This window comes from Pteropus alecto, unplaced genomic scaffold, assembly GCF_000325575.1.
Source record: "Pteropus alecto unplaced genomic scaffold, ASM32557v1 scaffold484, whole genome shotgun sequence".
NCBI classification, from domain to species: Eukaryota; Metazoa; Chordata; class Mammalia; order Chiroptera; family Pteropodidae; genus Pteropus; species Pteropus alecto.
The window spans coordinates 797,335-806,965 of record NW_006435778.1 but is presented as its reverse complement, the minus strand read 5'-3'; the positions used below and the strand labels follow the sequence as shown (position 1 = coordinate 806,965).

General features: G+C 38.1%; 1 pseudogene; it reads right to left on the bottom strand.

Moving 5' to 3' along the window:
- Window positions 1–6,782: 6,782 nt before the first annotated feature.
- On the bottom strand, window positions 6,783–6,901 carry LOC112479366 (annotated as a pseudogene).
- Window positions 6,902–9,631: the final 2,730 nt, after the last annotated feature.

Sequence of the window (9,631 nt, the reverse complement as noted above, 5' to 3'; positions counted from 1 at the left end):
CCTGCCCTGTCTCTCCAATTTCCTTTCCTCTTGCTCAACCAGTCACAGAAAGCAGAGCAAGTCCTTTCTCGTCCAGTGTGGACATAACATGCCAGTTGACATAACATTACTTCCAACATCTCTACAAGTGATTCTCTTAGGCCACCAACTCTTGGGGACGGGTATGAAATATTTTCCTCCTCCCTCATATGAGGGGGAAAGAAAAGCCATGGCTCCTCTCCTGAGGCCAAAGACGTCTGTCTTTCTTTCTCTGCTTCTTTTTCTCCTGTTTACATGAAGCTGGGGCAGATTGGGGATGATGGTTAGGGATAGCAGAGCTAGTGGCTTACCTCTTAAGTCCCCAAATCCTTGTAGCTTGAGGCAGTCTCCCAGCTCTCATTAAAGGCACTTCTTCCAGCCCTTGCTACACTTCTTGAAGGAGATTCTGGCTCCAGACTTTACAGAGTAATACTTCCAAGGAAGGTGGTGGTCCACGCGTGGGCGTGGATGTCCCCGGGGCTTGCTAGAACTCTTGGGCAATGGGCAGGTATGGGCTTCCTTTGTCCAAACCCACATTTTTCCATTGGCCAGTCCCCACGCTAATACCACACTGTCTTAAATACAATAGATTTGTGAAAAATATGCCCCCGGCCGTATAGGCCCTACTGCCTTGTTTTTCTCATGAGTAATTGGTAATTCTTAGCCCTTTACATTTCCACAAATATTTTACAATGTTCTTGTCATATTGGAATTTTCTTTGGGATTACATAGAATCTATAAATCCATTTGGAGAAACTTGACACATTTAAAATATTGACTCTTCCAATCCATTAACATATCTTTTCATCTATTTATATCTTCTGCAATGTCTTTCATTAGAGTTTTATAATTTTCTCTGAAGAGGTCTTGTACATATTTTGGTAGACTTATTCCTAGGACTTAATTTTTTTAATGCTGTTGTGAATTTTTTAATTTTAATTTTGGTTTCTTACAAGAATGTAGAAATACAACTGATTTTTTTAAATGTTAAGTTTATACCTAGTAGCTGTGTTAAATTATGGTTATTTATCTTTAGATTACAGGCATACCTCATTTTTTTTAGCACTGGACTTTATTGTACTTCTCAGATATTGCATTTTTTACAATAAGACACCCTGCTGGCAAAAAGATAACGATTCACTGAAAGCTCAGATGATAGCACTTTTTAGAAATAAAGAATTTTTTAAATTAAAATATGTACTTGCTTTATTAGACATAATGCTATTGCACACTTAACCACAGTATAGTGTAAACATAACTTTTATGTGTATTGGAAAACCAGAAAATTCATGCAACTTACTTTATTGCAGTGGTCTGGAACTGAACCTGTAATATATCTGAGGTATGCCTGTAATCAGGATTTTTAAAAACATATAATCATAGTGTCTGTGAATAATGCCTGTTTTTTCTTCCTTTACAGTCTTCTACTTTTTATTAATTTTTTTTTCCGTTTTATAAATCATAGCCTATGTCCTCAAAGACAACATTGAATACCAGTGACAATTGCAGGTATCCATGTCTTATTCCAATCTCAAAAGGAAAATCCCGTTTTTGAGCATAGGGAGCAATCTTAGCTTTTCTTTATTGATTGGCATTTTGTAAAACGATGGTTGTTAATAATTTCTAGAAACTATCATTGCTTTTTTCTCCTCTCATTGAAAAAAAATCGCAAGTGCTTATTGTTTCTTTAGCTTAAGTTAACAGATTTTCTTAAAGTATTTGGCTGCTTAGGTTGAATTAGCAGAAATCTTGACCTCTCATTCTTTTATCCAGCAACCACTTCCAGTAACTATTATGGAGCCACTGAAACAGCCTGAATCTCACCAGCTCCTTAAACAAGTTTATCTCAAAGGCTTTGAGTCTGTGAAGGGATAAACAAAATGTAGCATATACATACAAAGGACTAATATTCAGCCTTAATAAGCAAGGAAAGAGGGTGGGGGAATAGTATGAAAGTGGTTAAAAGATACAGACTTCTTCTTATAAGATAAATGAGTATGGATAAATAAGATAAAAATGTACAATATCATGGCTATAGTTAACACTGCTGTATGGTTAATTTGAAAGCTGTTGAGAGAGTAGATCCCAAAAGTTCTCGTCACAAGGGAAAAAAATTTTTTGTGTGAGTATATAAGGTGATGAATGTTAACTATACTTATTGTGGTAATCATCTCACAGTATATATATGTCATTCTGTACATCTGAAACTTATACAGGGCTGTATGTCAATTATATCTCAAAGGAACTGAAAAAAAATAAATTTAATTTAAAAAAGAAAGAAAGTCTGATACATGCTATAACATGCACGAACCTTGAGGACATTACACTAAACAAAATAAGCCAGTCACAAAAAGACAAAACTATAAGATATCATTTCAATGAAGAATCTAAAGTAGTCAAATTCATAGAGATAGAAAGTAGACAGAAGCAGGGGCTGGGGAAGGGAGAAATAGGGAGTCGATGTTTAGTAAGTACAGTGTTTCAGTTTTGCAAGATGAAAAAGTTCCGGAGATTGGTTACAGAACAGTGTGAATATACTTAACACTACTGAACTGTACACTTAAAAACAGTTAAAATGTGTTAAAAAGAAACAACAGGCCCAAAATGGAGTCACTTTTGCTAAGCCCACCAAAGCTTAATATCTAACTTAAATGCAGTTTCAGCCTCTCGCAGGAATGGAATTTTAAGCCAGTCAGTCTGCAAATAATCCACTCTTTTAACTTCCTTGTCCTACCCTCTTTCTGCCTATGAAAACCTCCCATTTTGTACAACCCTTCAGAGCACCTTTCTGTTGACTAGATGGGATGCTATCTGATTCATGAGTCATCTAATAAAGCCAATTAAATCTTTAAATTTACTTGGTCAAATTTTTATTCTTTAGCAGATGGTAAATTTTATGGTGTGTTTTACCACAAATAAAAATAAAAACAAAAACTTTAGAGTCTATAGCTATATCAATGTATCTGGCTGTTGGTTAACAAATCAGGTGTTCGGGTTTTTGTTTTTGTTTTTTTCCTTTGTGGCGTCGTCTGTATTTTCTTAAACACACTAATCAATTTTTAAAGAATGACAGCTGCACTTACAATACAACAGCACTTAGCAGTATAACAGCTAAGCAGTATAATAGCACAAAAAAATCCTTTAGTGGTGAGAGTTTCACTACCAAAGATGAGGATTTGAGCTCTGAGCTGAGTGCAAACTTTATCTGATTCTTTGGGGGTGGTCGGAGCTGTGTTTCTCTAAGGGATGAATAGGGAGCTCATGATCCATTTTCAAAGTCTTTTCCTGCTCATACCCACTTTCCGAACAATTGTCTCAGCCTGGACAACTCCTCTCATTGTATTTGGGGTGACATCCTTATGGCCCGGAGTGGTCACTAATGTAATAATTTGCTTTCCTACTTTGTCATCCCAATAGCTATTACTACTTCCTTCTCCCTGTCTTTGCTAGTGTCATCTGAGACGGCATACGTGAACAAAGATTTGCCAGCCTTTTTAGACTGCTGTTTATACCTATGCACAGTCTTTTTGTTTAAATTACCCAGAAGAAGAAAATGGCCCATCATGGACCAGACCCATGACCACCAGGCTGAGCAGCTGATAATCCTCTTACACTTTCTCCAGTTCTGCAGTAACAAACAACTCCTAGATCTTAGTGGTTTGGAACAACAGAATCTATTCTCGCTCATGTTAAATTTTTGGCTGCAGTATTCAGTTCTTTCATTCTGGAACCTAGATAAATAAAGCAGCCTTTATCTAGGACATCCTACTCATGTTGCAGAAGAATCAATGGTGGAAACACACAATGGCTGCTAAAGCTTCTGCTCACAAATGACGTGTCACTTTTACTCACATTTTATTGGCTAAAGCAAATCTCTTGACAACATGGATGGACCTAGAGGGTATTATGCTAAGTGAAATAAGTCAAACAGAGAAAGACAAAATACCATATGATTTCACTTATATGTGGAATTAAAGAACAAAATAAACAAACAAAACAGAAACAGACTCATAGATACAGAGAACAAATTGATAGTCGCCAGATGGGAGAGCAGTTAGAGGGCTGGATGAAAAGGGTAAAGGGATTGAGAAGTATAAATTGGTAGTTGCAAAATAGTCACATAAGTGTAAAGTACAGCATAGGAAATACAGTCAATAATATCATAATAATTATGTGCGGTGCCTGATGGGTATTAGACTTATCGTGGGGATCACTTTGTGAATTATATAAATGTCTAACCACTGTGCTGTATACCTGACACTAATATAAAGTAATATAGAATGTCAACTGTAATTGAAAAATTAAAAAAATTCAAAAATAAATAATCCATTCAAAAATGATAATAATAATAAATAAATGAAGCAAGTCTTTGACCAAGCTAGATGCCCCTAAAGAGTAGAAGTATAATTCTCTCATAGGATGGGGCAACAAACAATTAAGAGCAATAATATAGCATACTAATGTTGTGTTTAAGACTTTTGTATCTATGTTTATGGGTGAGAATGGTCTATAATTTTCCTTTCTCCGAGTTTCCTTGTCAGGTTATGTTGACCCCATAAAATGACATGAAGGGTGTTCCCTCTTCATTAGTTCTCCGGAAACATTTGTATAAGATTGGAATTCCGTTTTCCTTAGATGTTCCATAGATCCCACTAGCGGCAGTCAAGCTGTCATCCTGCTTCTGTATGGTAGGCTCAGCAGCTGCACTGGTCGAGGCTTCTTCCTTATAGCTGCTCTTTCACTTCCTGTGATAACACTTCCTAAAAATAAACAATAACATTCTCTCTAACATCCAGTAAATCAGATACAAAATATCGCTTCTCTGGTATATGACCCTTAATAATTTCCCCTGTTAAATCCAGCTTGTGTTATTTCCAATTCTTACAAAGAGAAAGCTCATGATAGCTTTACAGATATTACCAAACTAACAATATTTTATGTTAACCCCTCCCAAAAAACAGATCTAGGTAGGTCAGTGAGATTCTCAAGGAAAGTTCCATTTGAGAAGGTTTGGTTTCAGCATGAGGGTGTCTTTCATGCATGGTGCACAAGGGGTCAAACTTGTTGCCCTCGGTCCAGTTTATTCCTTTGCTGCTTGCAAATTTGTTATGGTTTATATTTATTCCTTTTTCCACCTGAAGTGATGCATAATTGTAGACATTGTAGAAAAATGGGAATTTTTCACTTCTGGAGGAGGGAGAATTTCTAATGGTCCTCATACTCTGTTACATGCCTTACCCTTTGCTGCAGCTATCCAAAAGGAGTGTATTATTCTTCCAAAATCTTATACTGACTTTCCACATGGAAATGCTCTAGCTCTTCGCCAGCATAGCCCAGGAGCTTGTTAGAAATGCAGAATCCTTGGCCTCTCTCAGACCTACAAAACCAGAATCTGCATTTTAGCCAACATCCTCAGGTGACCTGTGGGCACACTAAAGTTTAAGAAGCACTCCTCTAGCTAATGCCATGGCAGAAGCAGTGGCCACTTATCTTTCCCATATCACACTACTTCTTTTGTCCTCCCCATCAGTACATTTTTTCTGGGAATCCTGTCTGCCAAATTCAAGAGAGGACAATAAGAGACTAGTGTCATGCAGCAATTCTCCATGCGTGGTTCAGGGACCCCTATGTGTCCCCTAAACCCTTCAGGTAGCTGCAAAATCAAAAGTACTTTTATTATAATACAAAGATGTTATTTGCCTTTTTCACTCTCATTCTCACAAGTATGTAGAGTTCTCTAGAAGCCACACGATGTGATACTGCAACAGATTGAATGCAGATATAAAGATATGAGACTTTAGCTGTCTCTCCTTAAGCCGAATAGTAAAGAGATTTGCAAAAACATAAAATAATGACAATCTTCTCATGAAATATTTTTTGAAAAATATAGTTGTTTTTATTCAAAATATTAGTTATGTTAACATGCAGTTGCTTTTAATTTTTAAAATATTTTTAAATTCTCAGTTTTAATATCCAATATAGTAAATATTGATCTATGTAATCCATAAATACGAAAGGTGTTTAGGGTACTCAAATTTTAAGAGTTCAGCAAAGTCTGAAACCCAAAAGTTTAAGAACTGCTGCCTTAATGGATGCGTGTGTGTGTGTGTGTGTGTGTGTGTGTGTGTGTGTTTTCACACGCGCGCGCGCAGTGAGTTGTGTATCCTGCAGTTTTTTGGTCGTTTTGTGTTGCGTGGCCCTACATTTTTCTCTTTTGAATATTTTTCTCTTCACCATTTCATCAACGAAGGGTGCCTCTCCCTTCCTTTTTTTCTTTTTTTTTTTGCCTTCTATTCCCCCAGATGCATTCCTTTTCTGAGATTGCCTCCCTAGTCCCGTAACGCCTTTTTACATCTCTTCCCCCGTGATCAGTGCTCTGATCTACCAGGATTCTCTTTCAGTATTTTTTCATTTAGCAGTGATTTTTGATCAGTCTTTGACCTGCTGTTAGCTGCTCCCTCTTATCTTCTACAGTTTTTCCAGGGCTGGCGGGACTCTCCACACACATCTGCAGTAGGATCATGAAAGATCTCATTGGGATTTGATGTTTATTTTTCTGCTTACAGGTAATTTGAAGTTTGGGCATTTTCTGTTATCTAGTTATGCTGAAAGTGTAGGGTTTTTTATTTATTTTTCTTATTCTATATCAGGAGTCAGCAAACTTTTTTTTTTTTTTTTTTTTTTAGGTGAGGCAACCCTTGGTTAACCTCACAGATTGCAAAGAACTTGTCAGTTTACAATCCCATATTTTATTTATTTTTTTATGCCTACAGCTCCTGGTCTTCCTAGGCGGTCTCCCATCCAAGTACTAACCAGGCCCGACCCTGCTTAGCTTCCAAGATTAGAAGGGGCCAGGCTTGTCCAGGGTAGCATGGCTGTAGATGCAAATTTTTTCTCAAAGGGCCAAATAGTAAATGTTTTAGGCTTTTGAGCTGTACTATCTCTGTTGCAACTACTTAACCCTGCCATTGTAGCATGAAAGCAGCCATAAAGACAATGCTTAGACTCATGGGTGTAGCTGTGTTCCAATAAACCTTTATTTACAAAGACAGTTGTGCATTCCATAGGACTTAATTTGCTGATCTCTCTTTTATATTGTTATTTGAAATGTGAAGAGATTCAATTTTAGGTAGCCACTATTATCCTTGGCAACCCATATTAATTCGTAGGGGTAATTTATATATGCCAAAATAAAATACAAGTCTCTATATTGTAGACACAGCAAGGCACCCCCCACATGCCCCTTTAGGAAGAACTTGTTTCCCAGCTGCAGGGACTGCATTAGGCAGACAGCCTCCAGCTGTCAGGCTATTTCAGGATCCGCAGAGAGCTGCCTGCCCAAAGTCATACATTTGCCAACACCAAGAAGGGCTGCGGGACCTAAAGGCCCAGCTATTTTCACCTAACATCGAACACGAACACTTCAATGTGCAATACTTGCTCCAGAGCACCCCGCAGGGTTAGTTGAGGATTTGTAGGACCTGCATTATAGTTCAAGTTCCTCTGCCCCGTCTTGCTTCATCCCCCTTCCTTTCATAAGTGTTGATCCCTAGTAAACTTCTTGCACCTCAAATTCCATCTCTGCATCTGCTTTTAGAAAATCCATCTGTGATATGGATTGCAAATATCTTCCTCTGTGATTATGATTGATTATGCCACAATTTTTTCCCAATAGTCCTGCCTTATTGCCATCATCTATTTACTTTTTCTCCTTCCTTCCTTGGAGATTTGACACCTGGCTGGCTCACTGTCACTCTCTGCAACACTACTCCTGTGATAATCCCTAATGATTCCAGTATGCACAGACATCTTCCTTCTAATGCTTTGGCCTCTCAGTTCCTTGGCATCTCTCCTCCAGTGGTCTTTTCAGCCATCCTACCTCAGCCATTTATTCCTATGGACATATCCTAAATTTTGTCATTACAAATAATGGCAACCCCTCTATAATTCCAGTGTCACATACTCTACTCTCCAATCAACTCTTCCTATATTTCCAGCTCACACTTTCTAACACTCCAATTCCAATGAGCCTTTGGTCTCACTATTACCTACAACCCATTAATCTTACCACCTTTATTCTTTCCCAGACCCTCTCATGCGCTTCCTTCCTTCCTGCCATGGATCGAGTTATGTTTCTCCAAAATTCATATGTTGAAGCCCTAATCTCCAATATGACTGTATTTGGAGATAGAGCCTTTAAGGAGGTAATTAAAATTAAATGAAGTCATAAAGATGGAGCCTTAATCTAATAGGACTGGTGTCCTTATAAGAAGAGGAAGATATTAGGCTGTGTAAAATAAATCAGACAGAGAAAGACAAATACCATATGTTCTTACTTATATGTGGAATCTAAAAAACAGCAACAAACAAAAAATCAAGCTCATAGCTACAGAGAACAGAAGATTGGTGGTTACCAGAGGTGGGGTAGGGGCGGGGGGCAAAATGGCTGAAGAGAGAGAGAAGGTACAAATTTCCGGTTATAAGATAAGTAAGTCATGGGGATGTAATGTACAGCATGGTGGCTATAGCTCATAATACTATATTGCATATTTTAAAATTGCTAAGAGAGTAACTCTTCAAAGTTCTCATCGCAAGAAAAAAAACATAACTATGTATGGCGAAGGATGTTAACTAGGTATATTGTGGTGATCATTTTGCAATATATACAAGTATGGAATCATTATGTTGTACAGCAAAAATTATTTATAATGTTATATGTCAATTATACCTTAATTAAAAAAAGAAGAGGAAGCGATAGCAGACCCACCACCCCTTTCTGTCCACGCACATAGGAGAGGCCATGTGAGGATACAGCAAGAAGACAACTGTCTGCAAGCCAGGAAGAGAAGCTTCACCAGAAACCAGCCCTGCCAGCATGTTGATCTTGGACTTTCAGCCTCTAGAACTGTGAATAAATTAGCATCAGTTGTTTAAGCTACCCAATCTGTGGTATTTTGTTATGGCAACCCAAGCTGACTAACACATTTTCTTACCCAGTTTAAATTCCATAATCAATCATAATCGACCATTGCAAGTACCTTCAACTCCCCTTGGGACAGTTCTCAGTTTGTAGCACTTGCTTGGCAAAACCCAAACCTTGGTAAAATCCAGTTCTCTCAGCTACTCCATGTCTGCAGCAATGCTGTCAGACACGGCTGAAGAAAAGCAACTATGTTGACTGGACTGCTTTAAATTCATGACCACTTATCTCCAGTGGGCACTTAACTTCCCAGCAATTATTATACATTTTTCTAGTCCATTAACTCTCCTACTCTCCTAGTTAATTATTTCGCATTTTTTCCTCCCTTTTCATACAGGTTCCATCCTAACTCCCTGCTGATGACCTTACTCCTTATTTCACTAATAGAGGCCACCAGGAGAGAATTTCTACAGCTTTCGCTGTCAATTCCACCAATCTACTAACATCTATCCACAAGTACTCTGCCTTCTTTCCTGGGCTCTCGGTGCCCTCATTTTGCTCCTGCAATTTTCTCAGCTCTCGTATAGCATGAATATTCGCTCTAATGGATAACTGCCACCAGCATTCAGAGATGCGCGTATTATCTCTAACCGCCCCCCCACACACACAGAAAAAAAACAAGGCGAAGACATC